Genomic DNA, 19661 nt, shown 5'->3' on the forward strand with positions numbered 1-19661 from the left:
AACCATGTTTCACAGCAAGTAGTGCACACGCTCACTGATATGAAAGCTCTCTCCTTCCGGATGCGCATTGCTACTTTTCATTATGAAGTTCCACTTTTACAAAATGACTCCAACTCTCTCTCGTTTGCCTTTTTATTTCCAAACTTTTATTTTGCTCCACCTTCAATCGCCATACACAGATTTTTTTTTTTCTATCAAAACCCATGTTTCCTCAATAGAGACTCGGGCCTCTTGGTGTGCTGTCACCCAGATCATAAGTAAGAGATCTCCAGCTCCAGAAGCATGTATTGTAAATATAATAAAATAATAATGTCAACGCGTAACTGTGCGCCGCTGCCGTCACTGCACAATGTTCGTTCGCTCTTGAAGAGGATGGCTCGGAGGCACGAGGAGGAAGCACAGACGAGTGGGGAAGAGAGCAGCAGCCACGCGGTCAGAAGCCGGCACTACCAACAAGCTCTGCGGTCCCCTATATCTCAAGATGTTTCTCGTCAACTGATGAATTTTAAAAGTTATGCAAAAATTCACGCCAAATTTGTGGTTAACAAACTGCGGTTCTTTGAAAATGCTTGGACGTTTCTTGTTAAAACCACACCGCGATTTCCATCATTTTCCATCGCAATTGCACGATTATTATTTAAAACCAAAGTCAAATGGAAGGGGCCCCATTTCATCAAATCTCGCAAGCCAAGTATGGTCCAACAACTCCCACAACCCATAACGACAGGCTGTGGTGGAGGGGGGGGGAAGGTCCGTATCTGGCAGTCGATCGACCAATTACACGCATACATTTTTATCAGAGCGGCTACCGCTGAACTCCTGGCTCCGCCGCCGCCCTGGAAAGCCTCTAAAACAAACCCCACCGTGGATTCTCATGGCACACGCATTCGGGTGGCACAAACGGGGTAGTTGTATATTCATGCCGCCCGTTGCCAGGCAAAGATTTACATGAGGCGGCACCGCCGCCGAAGGGGAGTGGTGGCGCATCGGTCGCCTTTCGAGGACAGCCGCAGGGAAGAGAAACTTCCCGCGCCAGCACCAACTACTCGGCACAGCGTGCTGAAGAGAACACTCCCGTGTGGGGAAGCGGCAAAATGAGGAGAGGGGAGACGCGTTCGTGCCCCACGCTGAAAGCTGCCAAAGCTCATCGGATTTCTCCAGAATAAGCAAAGATTTTGATTCAGCATCGCGCTAATCAGAGGGCAGTGCAGAGAAAATGTAATTCGGATTTTAATTCTGAGTCGCAGGGAGATGGCCTCCCACAATCTACTGCTTGGCGACATTCAGACGCCACATCCGCGCAGCGCCCTCCACAGCATCGGCTGCGAGAAGCTCTCCCGCTCTGCAACAAAAGCGCGTGGCTATTTTGTAGCAGAGTACGGTAGACCACGTGCACATGATCCAAGGACAAACGCCCCCCACCCACCCGTCTGAGTTGCTGGTGATGAAGCCGAGAATTGGAGGCAATTTTTCGCCTGTCTGCCCCCGAGGTTTTGACCCAGTATCAGCGGCGTTGTTGGCTTAGTACCATGACATTGGCATTAACCCCAGGAGCCACCCGGGCAGCTCAAGCAGAACTCTTGTTTAAGTTTCCCCCTGAAAGACCGCTCGTACTAAACCAAACAAAGTGGTGCCGCGAGGCTGGGCTCTGCTGGGGCCCCAAGATAGCATCAGCGGCGGTCGGACCACTGGCCACAGCTCATGACTCACGGACAGCAACCTCGGGTCAACATTTTCAAACGTACAAACATTGCGAAAAGAAATCCTCGTAAATTCCTAACGTGAGAAGAACTACGCCCGTGTCTCCCCGCATGCGATGGAGACGAATATGCATTTTACTCCCTCCGGCCTATCGGCATTTCCCGACCCACATTATCTAGCAGCAGCAACAGCAGCAGCATTTGTTTAAGCAAGTTAGCTCTGCACCGGTTTCAACATTCTGGGTCTCATCAGCAGAGTTTGGCTTGCCAAACAAATACCGCCGAATGGATTACCAGATGTCATTGGCAAGAGCACTCCATACACCCTTTTGCCTGCGCTGTTTGACGACACACGATGCCCGTTCGCTACATTTGGCATTCGGCTGTCGGTCTCAGCAATGGCTTGCTTCGTGTCGCCAGGGATTAAACACCACACACACGGCGCGTGCGCACACACACGCGCCGTGTGTGACGATGGAGGGCCTCATCATGGAGCGGGGTGGACTCGGGAGGTTTTCAAAGCTTTTGGGGAAACCATTCAAAGATTCCATCACGTTGCCAATATGTAGGTAAATGCCAAATGCACAGGACATTGAATGCGAGCGATGGGACGTGTTGGGAGCGGAGTTTGTCTCGTGACCTTCTGCACAACTTTGTTTAGGAAAGAATTTTATGTTCTCCGCAAATCTAATTCTTCCTTAATCATGCTTCAACAAAAACAAAGTTGTTCGAATCGACTTGAAATAAATGGCTGGGTTAGGCCCTATAATGATGTGGTCAAAGTTGTGTCGCTAAGAACTATCCATCACCCAACACAGCCAAACAAATTAAAACATTCAGAAAGCCAAAATGATCATTATGCTGCCCAACCATAAAATCAATTATGACACCATACGGATGAACGTGGCTATAGCGTTAACCCATAACGACTATAAATTAAAATTATTATTTTTATTTTTATAGCTTACAACTCTTTTTGACTGTTACCTGAAGGCCTCTCATGTCGTGTCAATCATGGCAGTTTGTTGGAGCATACTTCACCACGACGGTCAGTGTGCGGGGCGGGCGGGTGGGGGGGGTAGGGCCGGTTCTCACAATCACTCGGCACCGACTGCAGCCGTTGTCAGGGACATCAAACTGTGGGGGTGGCCGCACGGCGAGCGAAGCGCCGCGAGCCACCGCGCCACCGCGTCACCGCTCCGGCAAATTTTTCACAAAACGACCCCCGCGGACAACAGGCGAACTCACGCACGCACTTGCGTTTCATAAAAACTACAACCCATTAGCGTCGCTCGGCATTTTCCGTTGCTCGTCGGAACAGAATGGACTCGCCGAGGCAGGCGGAGGGGTTGGGGAGGGGGGGACGAGCCAATACCGGGAAAGGCGGCCGCCGATGATTCCGTAGAGACTCCGCGTCGATGAGTTTTGCTTTCAAAGGGCGGGGGGGGGGGCTTTGCGTCAACGCGAGGCCCAAAGCAGCCGCAGGCAACGCGCGAACGACGGCGACCAAGCGGCACGGAGACGGGCTGCGGCCCCCGCGCGCTCGGGCAGAGGAGCCTTCAAAAAAATCTAATCGATACACATGGCAAAGCTCCGAGCGCGCAGACACGTAAATCACGTGTCTTTATGGACTGCGCGTGGATGGAATGGCCACATGTGCCGAGCGTTAAATTAAAGCCACGTGCTTTGGTAACGCTGCCATGTAGCCAATGACATCATTCGGCTGTAATTGCTGAAAACCATCCCTCCCAGATCGTAAACATGGCTTTCCTGCGCGGCCCCTGAATTTCGCTCGCATTTTCCGAGGCAATCTCCGTCCATGGCCGTGAGGAATATTTGTACTCGAGATCCTGCCAGCGTGCGCTCTATTTCCCCTCACTCTTCAAATTCGGCCACAGCTGCGAACGCTGTCGTCTTATCTGGAGCCGGGCGCACAGATCCCATGATGTCGTCGTACGCGCCAATAGCAATCGGGGTTGACCGATGATCTGGAACTCATCGATTCACTCCATTCAATCGTTCACTCACCGGCGGTCAGAAGTAGACGTACTGTCTGCTTCTCTACACTGTGGGTGTTAGCGTTGCCACTTGTCCCGTTGTTTGACCAAAACCAGGTACCCACAGGGCGCAGTATTAACCAGGGTGGCCTTTCGGATTAAAACCGCGAACCTCTGCAACAAACAGTGAACGCGCCACTCCTCAGCCCCAAATGGGCCAGCACCAGCACCAGTGCTGTGTTACTTTCACGGCCTAAAATCGCTCTTCTGTCGCTGCTACCATGATTACCGTTCACGTGAACTTCACTCGTTGATTCCTCCACTGACGTCGAGCACTCGGTCTAGCAGACTGGCCGTTTAGCCTCATGCACAATGTGTTCAACCACAACACTGCAAGCCACAGCAAAGACAAAGATCCCCCGTAAAGCCTTAACAGACTGTCGGGGCAAGTGCTGTTAGCGAGCAACTTTCATGGCCATCATGGCACACGAGGGGTAGGGTGGCAAGCACCACGCCCGGTCACCTTTGTCTTCCCATGGGCGATGTTTACACATCAGGCTGAGTCGACCTAGTGGAGGCCGAGGACCAGTTCAGATAATCGTCGCCAGGTTCATAGCGCGGCGCGCTAACCGCGACACTACCGCTCCCCCTGTTACGACAACACACTCACTCACCCCATCACTCACCCCATCACTCACCCCATCACTCACCCTACCACTCACCCTACCACTCACTAGACGGAGAATAAACTGTAACCAACATATATTTTATTTTACCAAGTAAGGCCCACTGAGCTAAGCAAAGTGGCTATCACAAATGATAGCTCAACGGAGCGGCTATTCACGTGAACATTTATAGCAGCCAAACACTCTAAACGCGTGTTTCTAAATGTGGAGGGGAAAACCGGAGGACCCGGAGAAAATCCACTCAACCACGGGGAGAACATGGGATCAAACCCACGACCTCCTGTATACCAGGCGAGGTAGTTAACATCTCGCCACGTGTCGGCAAAAGCCCCCCCCCCCGTAAGGGACAGACGTTGGTCTGCGTCGGGGCCTTCAAGAGGTCCTCTCGGTCCTCCCCAAGAGCGGCGTAGCGGCCACGCGTCTCGCCACTTTGTGTCGGCAGGGACATCGTCAGCCGTCGGGAGAAGAGAAGCCAGTGACGACTTCCTCACGCCGGGACAAAGTAAATAAATAGCGATCCAGCACGCGGCGGTGACGCACAGCCCAGGGGCCTCCGACTTAGAACAACATCGCCACGTTCCCAACATTCCTGGCGCCGGGCTGGCGATGCTGGGTGCAAGCCCACCGCGTGCTCCTCCACGCGTGCGGGGTGGGTTGCAGTCGTTAGCGATGAAAACATTGGCGTGGCTATTATTAAAATAAAATAAAAATCACCAATGAAGGGTAAAGGTGCAGCCCTGCAATCGCTCGCTTAAGCCACTGCTGGTGGAAGGGTCTCCACTGGAAGGAGCTCTCGACAGCCGCTCTCTCGAGGGTATTTTAGTCGACTCTTCCACGCTGGGCAGACGTCTCGGAAGAGGTGGAAGTACCCACAATTCAGTTCAGTTAGTTTATTCCAGGTGATGCCCAGCGAGCTCAGAAGCCCTTGAGCAGCAGCGACCCGGCCAAGGCGAGCGGCGTGACCCCGGTGCACCCAGCGGGGTGACCCGGGGTCCCTCCGCCAAGCGGCGCGTCAACCGCAATGTGTGGCGCTCTCGCTGCCGCGTCAACTCGACCGGCCCCGTTTCCGCAGGCACATTTGCCAGGTCACGAGACAGCACCGTTTGTTTTTTCACCGCTGAAAAAATCCGCGCCGTGTCGAGCCGTGCCGCCGATATCGAGATTCGCGAGGATGAGATGCACCAACCGGCATCGCGGGCGGCGAGCGAGTTGCTAGGCGAGTAGCTGACGCCGTGAGTGCACCGTGTTCTCACACGTGTACCGGCTCAGGGCAGAGGCAACGGACGCATCATAAGCCCTGACCCTGTTAGGCCCCCAAAGTAGATTCAAGTGTCGTATGAGGCCAGCGTATCAAGCTTTTGTCACGTCTCGGCATATGGCCGGTGGAAAACCACCCATACCACGAGGGCCCTGCGCACTGGCACGGCTCGGGTGAGCCAGTGGAAAACCACCCGTACCACGAGGGCCCTGCGTGCTGGCACGGCTCGGGTGAGCCAGTGGAAAACCACCCGTAGCACGAGGGCCCTGCGCGCTGGCTCAGCTGTGTCAATGCAAACATGGATATTTGAAGTGGCGAGGCAGCACCGACAGGAATCCCCCACGCCTCTGCGTGACCTTGACGTCTCTATCACTCCCCCACCTTGCGCACCACGCTGCTCGCTTGCCGTGCATACAGAGGCGTGCGAAGTCTCGGGGGGGGGGGGGGGGTAGGCGATTTCAAGCCACGATTCCCAAGCCGCGGTGCGGGCCGGGTGGGGGGAGAGCGTCGGATGTCGCGTCCCGGCCACGCGTAAACGAGGCGGCGTCGCGTTTTAATTAACGTCCCCAAGGTTCGCAGGTTACAGGGCACAGCATCGCCTCGCTCGGAGCCTTTGACATGCGGTGCAACGCACACACTCAGAATCAGTCATCATCTTTATTCATCCCGCAGAGATCCGAGGAGCTGTGAATCTCTTTTATAGATGGCCAGTAGGTGCGGGTCAGAAAGTTACAACAACAAACAATCCCAAAAAACTATAGGAGTGCAAAGTATAGGAAAGGTAAGAAAATCACTCTTACCTTATTTTACCAGGCAAGGCTCACCGAGCTATTCTTTCTTTTTCAGAAGCGACCTGCCCACAAATGATAGCTCAACGAAGTGGCTGGACATGGTGGGAATTTATAGCGGCCAAATAACCCCTCACCAACGCGTGTCGATTTCATGGGAAATCCTAAAAATACATTGGCCTACGTGCTCGCGTTCAACTGAATAAAGTACAAATGTGTTGGGCCCCCACCGTCTGTAAAATGCCACATCCCAGCAGGCGTGGAACGTCGGGCCAACTTGGTTCAACCGCATGCCAACGTTGGGCCAATGGTGGCATGTTTACTGGGACGTGCGGAGATGTGTCCATCCACCACTGGATGAAGGCCTCCCCATGCTCTGCAGGTCATGGGGAGGTGTTTAACTCTACTTCACCACGCTGGTCAGTGCCGGCTGGCGGAGAGTCGCCCTGCAGCGGTTCAGATAGCACTCACCACGATTGTCAGACCATGGCATGGAATCGAATTCAGACAACCGGATTCATAGCGCGGTGCAATAACCACTGCTCGCCCATCATATTTACTTATCTGGGAAGGCCTCACCAAAACTCAAGGCTCCAGAGGGTCTGGCCACAATGGGATGGTCCAGTATTCGTATGTCATTTTGGGGTAATAATAATAATTTAAATGTATAAAGCGCCCTTAAACAATCGTTCTCGGGGCGCTATGCATGAAAAGGCAGAAATAGTTTAACATCAACCAGGGAATGAAGAAGTGAGAAAGACGTTTGAAAATAAGTAAAGAGAGAGAAAGTTATTTTAAACAGAGACGTTTTTCGTCGAGATTTGAAGATCTGTAGAGTCTCGGAAGTCCGGACCTCGGAGGGAAATTAGTTTCTGAGTTTATTTTTCGATTTAAAGCTTTCGTGACTGCAGGGATTCATCTTCTTGGTTCTTTCGGTAAAGTCACGTAGAAGGGAAGTATTATTTTATTACTTCCCTTCTACGTGACTTCCTGAGTTTAGGTGCCGCAATTGCAAAGGCACCTTCACCACCTCAAGTGTGAAGCCCCGAGACCGTGGGATAGCGAGTAATGCACAACCTGAGGATCTTCATGATCTTTTTCATGGAATATACGTGGCTGAAGGAGGTCATGAATGTAGGGAGGAGCAAGTCCATGTAAGGTCTTGAATACCAGCAAGAGAAACTTAAAATCAATACGGGTACAAACAGGGAGCCGGTGAAGGGACAGGAGCACAGTTCTGTGATGTGATCCATCAAGCATGTAACTGTTAGCACCCTGCAAGCCGCATTTTGTCATTGGCATGTTGGGGTGTGCGTTTGGCATGTTCTGGAATTTTTTTTTAAAGAAAACAAACCATGCATTCCATGAAATAGCTCAAAACTCCGCACAGATGCATTCAATCCATTGCTGACTTGCCAACTATCGGGCAGTGCATAGCTCATGGCTACAATGCCTGGTGTTCCCAGGAACTCTCCTGTCCCAAATACTAAGCAGGCTTAGAACTGCTTACCTTCAAGATTGAAATACATCCATTTGTCAATACACTGTTCGACCAAGGCCTCCCCACACCACGCTCGACATGGGGAGTGTTTGACCATACTTCACCAGGCTGGTCAGTGGGCCAGGACTAGTTCAGATCGAATCACCACTGATGTCAGTTATCAGTGGTGATTAATCAATCAAACTCAGGTTGCGGGTTCATAGGGCAGTGTGAACATCACTGCACCGCTGTTGAATGCCTGAAGCTTCAATATCCGAATCAGAGCAGGCGCATTCAAGTTGCGTTGTTCATAAGCAGCGTAGAATCTCTCCGTATTCGCCAGCCTCAGCCCTCTCCTTCAGCCACGTGAGTCAATCTCAGACCACCGTTGGCCGAGCCCGCCAGGTCTCTTGTGGATGCCACGGGATGAAAGGAAAAATAAATGACTCAAACTCATTTCGACCCGTCGAAGGGGCCTCCTAAATCTTCTTGGTTCTTTCGGTAAAGTCACGTAGAAGGGAAGTAATAAAATAATAAAAATAAAACATAAATTTTATTATATTATTTTATTTTATTATATTATTTTATTTTATTATGTTTTATTTTTATTATTTTATTACTTCCCTTCTACGTGACTTTACCGAAAGAACCAAGAAGATGAATCCCTGCAGTCACGAAAGCTTTAAATCGAAATTTAAGGGGCCTCCTAAACTTGGCCGTCTGGTCTCTCTTCTCCCCCCCCCCCCCCAGAGTTCTAAGTCAGTGATCTTGAGAGGCGTCTGTGTCCCCCGCAGCTTCGGGACATGTGGCCCCGCCGTGCCGTCAGGCGAGTCACAAACTCAAAGGACACACATCACTGTGGGCCACTAAATCATTTTTTTTAGCTGAAACATAAACTACGGCCTACTGCTGGCAATTCGGATTAACCGCTTAAAAGCCTGCGTGTAAATCGCGAGCGGCGCGTCTTTTCCTTTCATCGTTTTTTTTTTGACACAGAGGGGCTCAATGCTCTGAGGTGCGAACACGCGGCGCGAGGTTTATGTAACAACGTCTACGCCCGGAATGCGGTCGCGGGGCGAGGGAGAGAAAATGCTGGAACAAATAGAGCCAACATGAGGCTACTCATTGCCAGCCTACGTTTAGATTTATGGATTACCCTTGCGCCAGCGTTTTAAAGAGAGATTTGGGAATGTGCAAATGATATAACCACCTGTCTATGAGCAGCACAAAGCTTTGGATCAGCGACACCAAAAGCCCAAGGATGCAAAACAGAGAAAACCACGATATCAGCATTAACACGATAGGTTGTGTGTGTGTGTATACACAGACACACCTCTACAAAACCCACTGGGCATGCACCAAACTGCCTCGTATCTCAGAAGCCAAGCAGGATTGCCACGATGATTGTGAAGCTCGTTTCATCAACACGCTTTTCCAGGAAGGTCCTGCTGAGTTTCCGCAGCAGGAGCCGATGCTGCTGTGCGCGTCATCCCAATCGCGTTGCTTGCAGGCCACTTCTCAGCATTGGGATGTTTGGACAATACTGGTGACTTTGGATGATTTGTGTTGTTGTTGTTCTATCACTGGAGAGTGTTGCAAGGTCCAGGCATAAAACAGGCTGCTGCTGCTGCTGCAGCAGGAGAGGGCAGCACAGCAAACTCCATTGTTGTATTGCACTATGGAATACCGTCTATGCTCCCCACCTTTACCAACCCGCACTGAAGTACGGTCAGATATTCCCTTCGACCGGCGTTGGTGCGCAGGGGAGTGGCAAACAGGACCGTGCATATCCATGTGCACACGCACAGTAGGTGCAGCATTTGGAGTGGTGGGTCCAACGGCGCGCGTGGTCCACACATGTTGCAAAGTGATACGATCCAAATACGAGGCCGCTCCCACCCAAAAGGATATCGTGGTGGGCGGGTGGGCGGGTGGGTGGGTGGTGGTGGTGGTGGGTGGGCGGGTGGGTGGGTGGTGGTGGTGGTGGTGGTGGGTGGGCGGGTGGTGGTGGTGGGTGGGCGGGTGGGCGGGTGGTGGTGGTGGTGCAGCGGTTGGCTGGCGCTGGCGCTGTGAATCTGCCAACCTCGGCGAGCTCCAATCCCCGCCACAGGCAACATCAACAGCCACCCGCGGGCATCGCCGGCTGCTCAGCAGTGACGCATCGGTGCTCATCTCTTATCCATTTACAGCCCTGCAGAGCCAGCCGTGAAAACTCCACATTCCTATGGCGGTGGCGAGTCTCTCTATAGGACAACCACCGTGGACTTTCACTGAAAGTGGTGCTCATTTTATAGATCCCCGGAGGGATGATGGGCGAGTCAAACCCCAACCAGTGGCAAGATGTTAACTACCTCACCTAGGATGCGCGAGGTCGTGGGTCCCATCCCGACCCTGACGCCTGTATATTCGGAGCTTGCGTTTCTCTCTCCCCGTGGTCGCGTAGATTTTTATCTCCAGTTTCTCCTCCACAATTAGAATCAACATCACGCGTTTCGAGTATTTGGCTGCTTATTCATGTCCACACGGTAAGCCACGTCGTTGAGCTATCGTCTGCGATAGCCAGCTCGCTTCTGAAAGAGAGCCCTACACGCTCAGTGCGCCTTACCACCCGACCCTCCCATTGCAAGCCACTCGCTCTACCGCCGCAACGCCTCACTGGCCAGCATCAGCGGCGGGTGACATCCCGACCGGTCAAGCGCGTGGACTGACAAAAGAGCTGTGCACAACTACGAGCTGTGTACAATCGTAACACTCTGAAGTGGAACAAAGTCAAAATGCTCAAGGAAACTTGGCAGTCTGAGCGCATCTCACATTTTCAACTGGACGAGAGACCGTTGTAAGAGAACGAGCCTCTCTGCACGGGGATCGAGTGTCGCCCCATCACACACGGGGTACTTATGCAGGCGCTCTGGTTTCCTCCTGCGCGTATAAATGCTCATTAATTGACTGAAAGCATCTAAACCTTTGCCCATCCCGATGGCGTACGTGTACATCATCATACGTGTGTGTCATCGGAACGGAATCAGAAGAAAATAATAACTATCGGTACGTCTTCAGGTCAGAAGATGTATCGAGGCTCCCACAAGGCCATGCAGGAGGAGGGTGTGTGGCACACTTTTGCGCCAGCTAACGTAGAGTGCGGTAGCGTCGCTACAGTTCTCTGCGGTGAGCATAACGTCTTTGAAAACAGCAGCACTACGCCTTTCTAAATCAAATTAACGCTAACCGCTTGCGCGTTCCGAGATTCAGCGGCGAAAAGGACCCACCCTGCAACTTGCAGATGTCTCGGAACGGGAAAGGGTTACTAGAGGACCACAGAACTTGGGAAATTGTTGGTAGCGCCGTCTCACCGGCCGGCTGATGCTGCCGCCTTCCCACTTGTCTGTGGCTCATCATGCTTCTGAGCCGTTCTAGCTGGGAGTGAGCAAATACTGCGCCCTTTACAAGTGGAAATTATTATTATTATTATTGCAAAACAATGCCACAGTGTAGGGGTTTTCAGTTTTACCAGCATTGATTTCATAAAACCTTTAGTTTGAGTTGCCCTCACTAAATACTAAATACAAGCTCTGTTCCTTGCAGACGTGTTTTTGCTCCCGCGCACATTTTCCTTCGTGCCCTGCTAAATTTCCATCAAAATATTTTGCAAACAAGTCCAAATGTGGAATAACATCTACGTGCATGCATTTTTTATAAGGTCTCATTTCACTAATGTATTTTATTTTTTATTATATCTGGCTCACTTCCTTACCACCCGAAATGCCCCCAATCTCAATGAATTTCAGCAACTAAGCTGGGTTGAGCCTGGTTGATACTTCAACTAAACTCAGCTATTTTTTATTTCACCAGGTAAGGCCCACCAAGCTATATATCTCTTTTTCAGAAGCGACCTGGCCACAAATGATAGCTCAACAAAGTGGCTTATCACGTGGAAATTTAAAGGAGCAAAATACTCTAAACGCGTGTTTATAAATGTGGAATGGAAACCCAGAGAAGCAGGAGAAAAATCTACGTGACCACCACGGGGAGAACACGCAAACTCTAAATATACAGGTGTCAGGATCAAACTCACGACCTGCTGTATATCAGGCGAGGTAGTTAACATCTCGCCACTTGGATGGGTGATCACCACCAGGTTTTGCCAGGTGTTGTGGGTCTGGAGCTGCACGGTGTGGCCAGGAGATGGCAGTGCTGATCAGGCCCTCCTCGGATGGCCGAACATCCCAATTTAGCAGGACCCTTGAGACCCAGCCGAGCATCCTCGCTAAAACTTTTATACAGTCATATTATTGCTACCATTTTCTATTCAACATACAGGTACCAATAAATAAAATCTACAAAGAAGATCTCACAAATTTGAATAGAGCATTTATACTCGAAGAGATGATCACCAATGGACACGACTGGTGACGGCTTGGCAACTACAGGAGACGAAGATGACTGAGAAGCCATCCACTGTAAAGCCTGAGCCACGAGATCAAGTGTGTGTGCAGCATGGAGTGCGGCATCGCAGGACTCAGGGCTCGCGACAGCATGAGGAGGCCTTCATCCAGCAGTAGACAAAATGTGGCCCACGATGAGAATTTTCGTGTATCGGACACAGAATTGCCACGCGCCGACACAGCTTGATAATAATATATTTATGTATACGCGCGCACGCACACACACGACTCCCACGTGCATTTTTAAACACATTCTTTTAATCTCTTGCCCGCGTGCCCGTGCCGCTGTGAGATGTCCTGTGGTCTATTTGCACTCGAGGGTGTGAAGGGGGCAGTTGCGTAACACTCGCTGCCGTGGGTTCAAAGGTCCCACAAAGCCAGCCAACGCTGCGCTACATAGGGGGTGCAAACAGTTCTTGTGTGTGTGTACGGATATGGAGTAAACGCTTGATTATATTATCTGTGCGCGGATTATTGAGGCTACAGAATAAAACGTGCTGGTACATTTTGTCTTTAATAAACAGAGAAAGTGTGCCACTGCGCACTCGTGCGCGCGCTGGCTTCTCGTGTCCGCTGCTCCCGACTCGTTGCTCGGCGAGCGGCGACGCGGCTTAGCCGTGGCGCGTGGTCGTTGCTTGTTGCAGAGCTTCGCGGTTCGGATCCAGCAAGCCGCCCTGGTTAACGCTGCGGGTGTATCCAACCGTAAAATACGCAGTCGCCTGCTTCACGGTGGACGTTGATTACGCGATGATGTCATCCGTAGGAGCGGGCCACTGCGCGGCGGCCTCATGTTACAAATTAGGAAAACTCCGCTGCAAGGGCAAAATTGGGATTTTACGCTGCGAGTTTCGTCGTCGGTGTTGTTGTCTTGCCGAGGCCATTCCCTTCCCCCGCATTACCCCACAGAGTCGAGCAGTTGACACGAGAGAGCTCCCCATGGTGGTGTCACGGTGAGCGGCGTGGCAGTTTGTTGCCACGGTGCAAGATTCCTTAAACCCCCCCCCCCCCAAACGGCTCTGTCCACACGGCAGTGTCAGTGTACAGCATCACCAATCAATTGATCGGTGGTGGGGTAAAGAGTGGGTATTCCCACCTCTTCAAAAGATGATGGCCTGCATGGAAGAGTGGTTCAAAATACCCAATCTGGTGACGTGCATCGCTATCAAACAGTGCTGACCCATTGGTGGATATTCCACATTCCCATGGTAGGGTCCAATTTATACAAAAATAAATAACCGACACATTGCCGAGCGCTGTCGCCTCATGGTGTGGTTTTTGTTGAACCGACCTCAGAAGGGATGATGGGGATGAGCCTCGATTACGACCGCGAACCGCGCGACACAAAGCGGAGGAATCGAGAGCGGCCGCCGATGACCTGGGAGCGGACGAAGGCGGTGCACCCATGGCGGGCACGCGCAGCCCGTCTGAGCGTTGACGACGCGAACGCGAGCACGTGCGAAGACGCCCCAAAGGGTGCTCGGGCCACGCTTAATTCCACAAGACAGCGCCAGTCAGGAGCGGTTACGTCCAGCACCGCCAGGTGCACACGCCGACAAGAACATTATTAAGCGCATATGGCTTCTAAAATGCGTCACAAGTTCCGTGCCTCGTGATATAATTCTCTCCGCGACTCGCGTTCGTGTTGTAACCGCCGCGGTGCGCTCGTCACGATGTCCGACGTTTCACTCCATGGGATGTGAAATCCCTCGCCTGGTACACAGGAGGTCGTGGGTTCGATCTCGACCCTGACACCTGCTGCTGTATATTTGGAGTTTGCGTGTCCTCCCCGTGGTCACGTGGATTTTTCTCCGGGCCCTCCGAGTTTTACCTCCACATTTAGAATCACCGCGCGTTTCGAGTATTTGGATGCTATAAATTTCCACGAGATAAGCTACTTCGTTGGGCTATCATCTGTGGCAAGGTCGCTTCTGAAAAAGAGCTACATAGCTCAGTGGGCCTTACCCAGTAAAATAAAAAAAATAATTGCTGAATAGTTTAAATAAAACGTGCCAGGAGCGTCTTCAGAATTCGGATTATTAGTTTCAGAAGAGACAAACCGGAAACACAACGCGGCGGTTCCACTACGGAAATACATGGAGAGCAGCACACAGCCGTGGGATACAGTCCCTCGGGGTGAAACAATGTCAGGTTATTTTGTGTTTATGCTCATGATTAGTGTAAGCAATTCTAATATTAATATAACATAAAGAAAATATTCGACTCATGATATGTAAGCATACGGTCGTGTATTTTTGAAGCTTTGGAACTTCAAAATATTTGTGCAGATGTGAAAGCAGGGGGGACGTCTAATAATATTGATCACCATCTCAAAATATGCGCAGTTCACAGACGTCACATACAATTACGGGCATCACAGTGGACGTTCAAGACCCCGTGGCGTTATTTGAAAAATAGCAGGGCATGCATGCCAATGTCACGCACCCAAATTCACTGAGTTGACAAATTGCAGTGCTCGCAAATTACTTGATTAGTAAAAGCACGTGGCAACATCGCACCCGACTGGCAGACCAACGTCCCACTTGCAGGCCTCTGCTGCTGCGGCTGCTGCAGCAGCATTCACCTAGTGCTGCACAGGGATAACTACCAGCAGGGTTCCCCTAGGCTAGACTACACGGCAACATCGCCCTCTACCGGCAGACTGATGGGCATTTGCAAGCCAGCTGCCGAGCCGCCTCGTGCCGCATAGGGGCAGCTGCCACTGAGGGTCACCTGGGCTCGACGACTTCTGGAGACATTGAAGCCCGCGCTCTGTAAACACGAATCCTTGTTCAGGCACATTTCGCTGCAAGATCCGATTTCAAATATTTATTTCTGCAATGTGGTCACGTGTGTTGCCTTCCTGACGAAGGCAGCGTCGACACCAATTGGTTTACCTACCCAGTACAACGTCGCATATCCGACCGGCTGGGAACCCAGGTATTGTATAGGCGGATATGTGAAAACGTCGGATGAGTGAATACTTATAGAAAATCACAGTGACACCCATGCGCACGTGGGTGTAGTGTCGTAATTGGGCGCAGGCGGTTACCTGGTCAGGGCGGACATGTCACGGTCAGACATGCGACGTTGTGCTGTGTCCACAACTTAACGGAACGGATCTCAGAGTACGTCCCCCGCGGAGACCGAGCGATGAATCATCTTCGTAGCTATCGAGGGGCACGGTGGACTATTGTTATTATTATCACATCATTGCGGGGTTTGGGAGGGGAGGCCTTCATCCAGCAGTGGATTGACCATGGCCATTGACGATGACGACCGAACACAGATCACAATCACAGCGAATAGTAATGCCCTGCTGGCGGTGTCACAAAGTGGCCTGGCCACGATATTCCGAGCTCGCTCAAGACAATTCATTTTAAAGAGGCGTGGGGGGGGGGATCGGGGGAGGGAGCAGGCCGACAGCTGCCACGCCGATAAGCATGTACAACACGCAGTCCTCACACGCATCGTCGGCCCACTCGGCGCATTAGCATATCAAAGAGGCACAGCCTGAGAATGTCGACTTGCGTTCCCCCAACCCCCCTGCACCCCTCCCCCCACCCAGCCCCCCCTCCCTTCCCACGGCCACCACCGCCGCACAATCTCGGGCAACCCACCGAGACAAGCGGAACGCGCTTTGGAAAGCGGCGGAGGCCAAACTCGCCACCCAATTATCAGCGACGGCGCAAAGAAACGGACAACGCCGATGTTCGTGCCACCCCGCATGGCAATGAGCGGGCAGCAGTGGCGGTGAGGGGGGGGGGCATGCGCAAGCCAAGATACAGCTCAGAGACCCAAGTAGCTCAAGCAAGAGTGCCCCCAGCCCCCGCCATGGTCGTGGAAACATACGGGGGTGACAAGTCAAATATCAGCTCGAATTCGAATCCCAGAGGACGTAATAAGATATTCAATCTGAAGAGCCAATTCATCTCTCTCGTCGCCCAACTAAAGCTTGTTGGCGTTCGTCTGCATCTCTCGTGTCACCGCATCTCTCGCGCGTCTTCTCTTCTCCTCGCTTAGCACCTCGCTAGGACTGTCTACTATATTTGTATGCGGTCGTCGAAAGGGCCGGGGGAGGTGGTGGTGTTTGGTGGGGGGGGGGTCCCCAATTTTATTCCCGCCGCGGAGCGAGCGAGGGGAGTGAATCGAGGCGGAAATCTCGAGACGCAGACGCGGCGGCGGCCTCACCGGCAAAATCTGGCGTCATGTTGCATCGGCGCATACGATTTACATCGCATTAGCCGCATTTAAATAAAATGATAATGACCTCTCTTTTGAAATTCCAAATTGGCCGCACAATTGAGCGCATCTCTTTTGGAAAATAATCCATTTAGGAGATGTTTTTTGAGGTGGATAAGCGCCAGCTTGCTTACAGAAACACTTGATCTGTTCTCGGCATATCATCGCAGACGTGCAGGGCAATTACAAACGGATCCGACGTTAAGTGGCCGTGAGAAAAATGCATGATTCAGATCAAAATAAACATTTGAAATTGGTGCGCTTATATAACAATCATAATAATCATCATAATTATAATTATTGATTATTACACTGCTGGATGAAGGTCTCCCCCACGATCAATCGATCATGGGGAGTGTTTGACCGACCATACTTCACCACACTGGTGAGTGCAGATCGGTGCAGAAGGTGGGGGGACTGAATTTGTTCAATCTTAGCCATGGTGGTGGGTCACTGGCTTCATAGCAAAGTGCGCTAACCACTGCACCGCCACTCCATTTCGTAGACGGAACATTGCATTATAATGCGCATCGAGGTAAAAGTATTAGGTGTCTGTTAGAAATGAAAGTTTTTTCGGAGTAAAGTCAAACAGACAATTGAAATAAAGGTAAGTGCAGGGTTTGAGTGGTCACCGAATATTTTCCAGATTGTTGTTCAGACTGGAATGAGGCACATGACTCATTCCCCGTGACTCATTCCCCGCGACTCATTCCCCGTGACTCATTCCAGCACGTGCCGAGACGTATACTGGAAGTGGTGTGCCGGGTGTTGATTTGTGTTTGGCAGTCATTTGACCCGGACAGTCCTTGTTGGATTATCCAGCAGCGCCCTTCACTAATGTTCATAGGGGTGCAACTTTCGCCGATAAGACATCACCAGCGTGAGGGCCGCAACACATTTGAAACCATTGGGCGTTTGACTGCAGCACGATGACGATGGGCGCTATTCTCACTTTGGGCCGCACTAGAGACCAGTCGCGGCCCACAGGCCTCGCAATGAGAAACACTGGATCCATCCCTACTCAAGTGCAGCCTATAACCCCCGGTAACATTTAGAAGGAATCTGCACTCGGAACACCCACTCCTCCATAGCCGAGAGAACTTCCCCCTCGCGTTCGTGGCGAAGTCAATCCACCCAAACTGGCGGCGTGAGGTCCGCGACGGCGCGCACCACCGAGCGTCTCCACGACGTGCGCCGCGCGGAGCGACAACACCGCCCTCGATGCGCTCCGCACGCAAAGGGGAACACATTTGGCTGCGAGATCTAAACCGGGCTGTGCTGGGACAGTGTCCTTAATTGGCACACCTGCCAATACAGGCGGGAGCAGCGTGCAAGCTTCGTGCCCCGAGCCGGTGACCTCTGAATGCAGTGACAATGCGCGGCCATTTATCATCTCCGCGGGCGCCTCTCGCGGGTTCTAAGGGGCGACAGAGACGTTCTCGCCGTCGTCACGTTTGTCGATCCGTCCGTGCGCGCCGCCTGCCCCGCCCGCCCCAACGCCTGGCGCCCACCCAGCGACCCGTGCACGCGGCAGATGCCCGGCCCGGCCCGGCGCCTGCCAGCTGTGGCGGGGGCGCCGACGCCGACGCGGCCGTTTTGAGATTCGGTCACGAAAAAAAAATCTTCGCCACTAAATCCAAACACATCGCCACCACTGCCACTGCGAGGGAAATCCTTCTCCACCCTTCTCCACTAACCATCTTTCTCCACCTACCATCCATCTCCACCTACCACCTTTCACCTACCACCTACCACTGACCATCCTTCTCCACCTATCACCTACCATCCTTCACCTACCACGCACCATCCTTCACCTCCCACGTACCATCCTCCACCTACCACCCTTCTCCACCTACCACCCTTCTCCCAAGGTTGGTGGATCATCGTTCAGACGTGTGAAACTGCAAGGTGGCCAGGAAATGGTTTAACATACCAAGGGATTCGTTTGTCATAAAATATATATTTTTTTTGCCAGGTCACAGGTCGACAGGGAGGAGGTGGCACGTGACCAGTAGTCGCCGCAGCCATAGCGAGAGGCAATGATGTCAGTCGACGAAGCGGACAGAGGTGGATGAACTCAATCCCTGTGTAGTACAGAAAGTAGGTTCGTGAAATTGGGTTGTGCAGGACCTTTAAGTACCACCCCCTCATACGTGCTGATATTCTCTATGGATTTTCTTTGGATTTTTCCAGTTTCCTTCCACAGAGAAAACATTCCTTGAAAGCGTAGTTGGTCAAAGAGCTCAATGCATGACCCTCATTAAAAAAGAAGTGGAGACTCTGCGAAGCTTCCCAGGACAAAAGAAGGGCGTTTAATACAACTACAAACTACGTTTTATTGTCTTCTTGGTTCTTTCGGTAAAGTCTTTCCGACAGACCTGTTCTTCACCTGAGGACGGCTGCTTGCGTTGTGGCCGAAACGTCGTGAGAATTATTTTATTATGTTTAATTTTTATTATTTTATTATTTCCCTTCTACGTGACTTTACCGAAAGAACCAATAAGATGAATCCCTGCAGTCACGAAAGCTTTAAATCGATACTTTTCATTAACCAGGTAAGGCCCACTGAGCCTTGTAGCTCTTTTTCAGAAGCGACCTGGCCACAAAGAGACAGCTCAACGAAGAGGCTTATCGTGTGGAAATGTATTGCAGCCAAATACTCTAAACGCATGATTCTTAATGTGAAGGGAAAAACCAGAGGACCAGGAGAAAAATCGACGTGACCACGAGGAGAGAGATATGGCAAACTCTAAACATACAGGTGTCAGGGTCGGGATCGGGATCGAACCCACAACCTCCTGTATACCAGGCGAGGTAGTCAACATCTCCTAGCCACCGTGGCGCCAACACAGATCCCACGAGCTGCTCCATGAGGTCCACGTCCTCAGCAAGAGGAGCATTTGTCACTTGGAGGTGTCGAGTCAGGAGAGAATTTGTGAATGCCGTATTCATGGTGCACAAAGCATGGGGAGTTGCTTGTTGGGAATGACCGAGACACAGAAAGAGGACTGCACAGATGATGGGTCTTGACGGTTTAACAATCTTAGGCTCAGCTTTCGTCATCATTACCA

At 51.7% G+C, this 19661-nt stretch overlaps 1 protein-coding gene across 1 annotated transcript in view; it reads right to left on the minus strand.

The window, feature by feature from the left end:
* Positions 1–19661, minus strand: part of SETBP1 (SET binding protein 1) — an 83001-nt gene that overhangs the window by 62182 nt on the left and 1158 nt on the right. The gene's annotated exons all lie outside the window — the stretch shown is intronic.

Source organism: Lampetra planeri, chromosome 53, assembly GCF_965212315.1.
Source record: "Lampetra planeri chromosome 53, kcLamPlan1.2.h2, whole genome shotgun sequence".
NCBI classification, from domain to species: domain Eukaryota; kingdom Metazoa; phylum Chordata; class Hyperoartia; order Petromyzontiformes; family Petromyzontidae; genus Lampetra; species Lampetra planeri.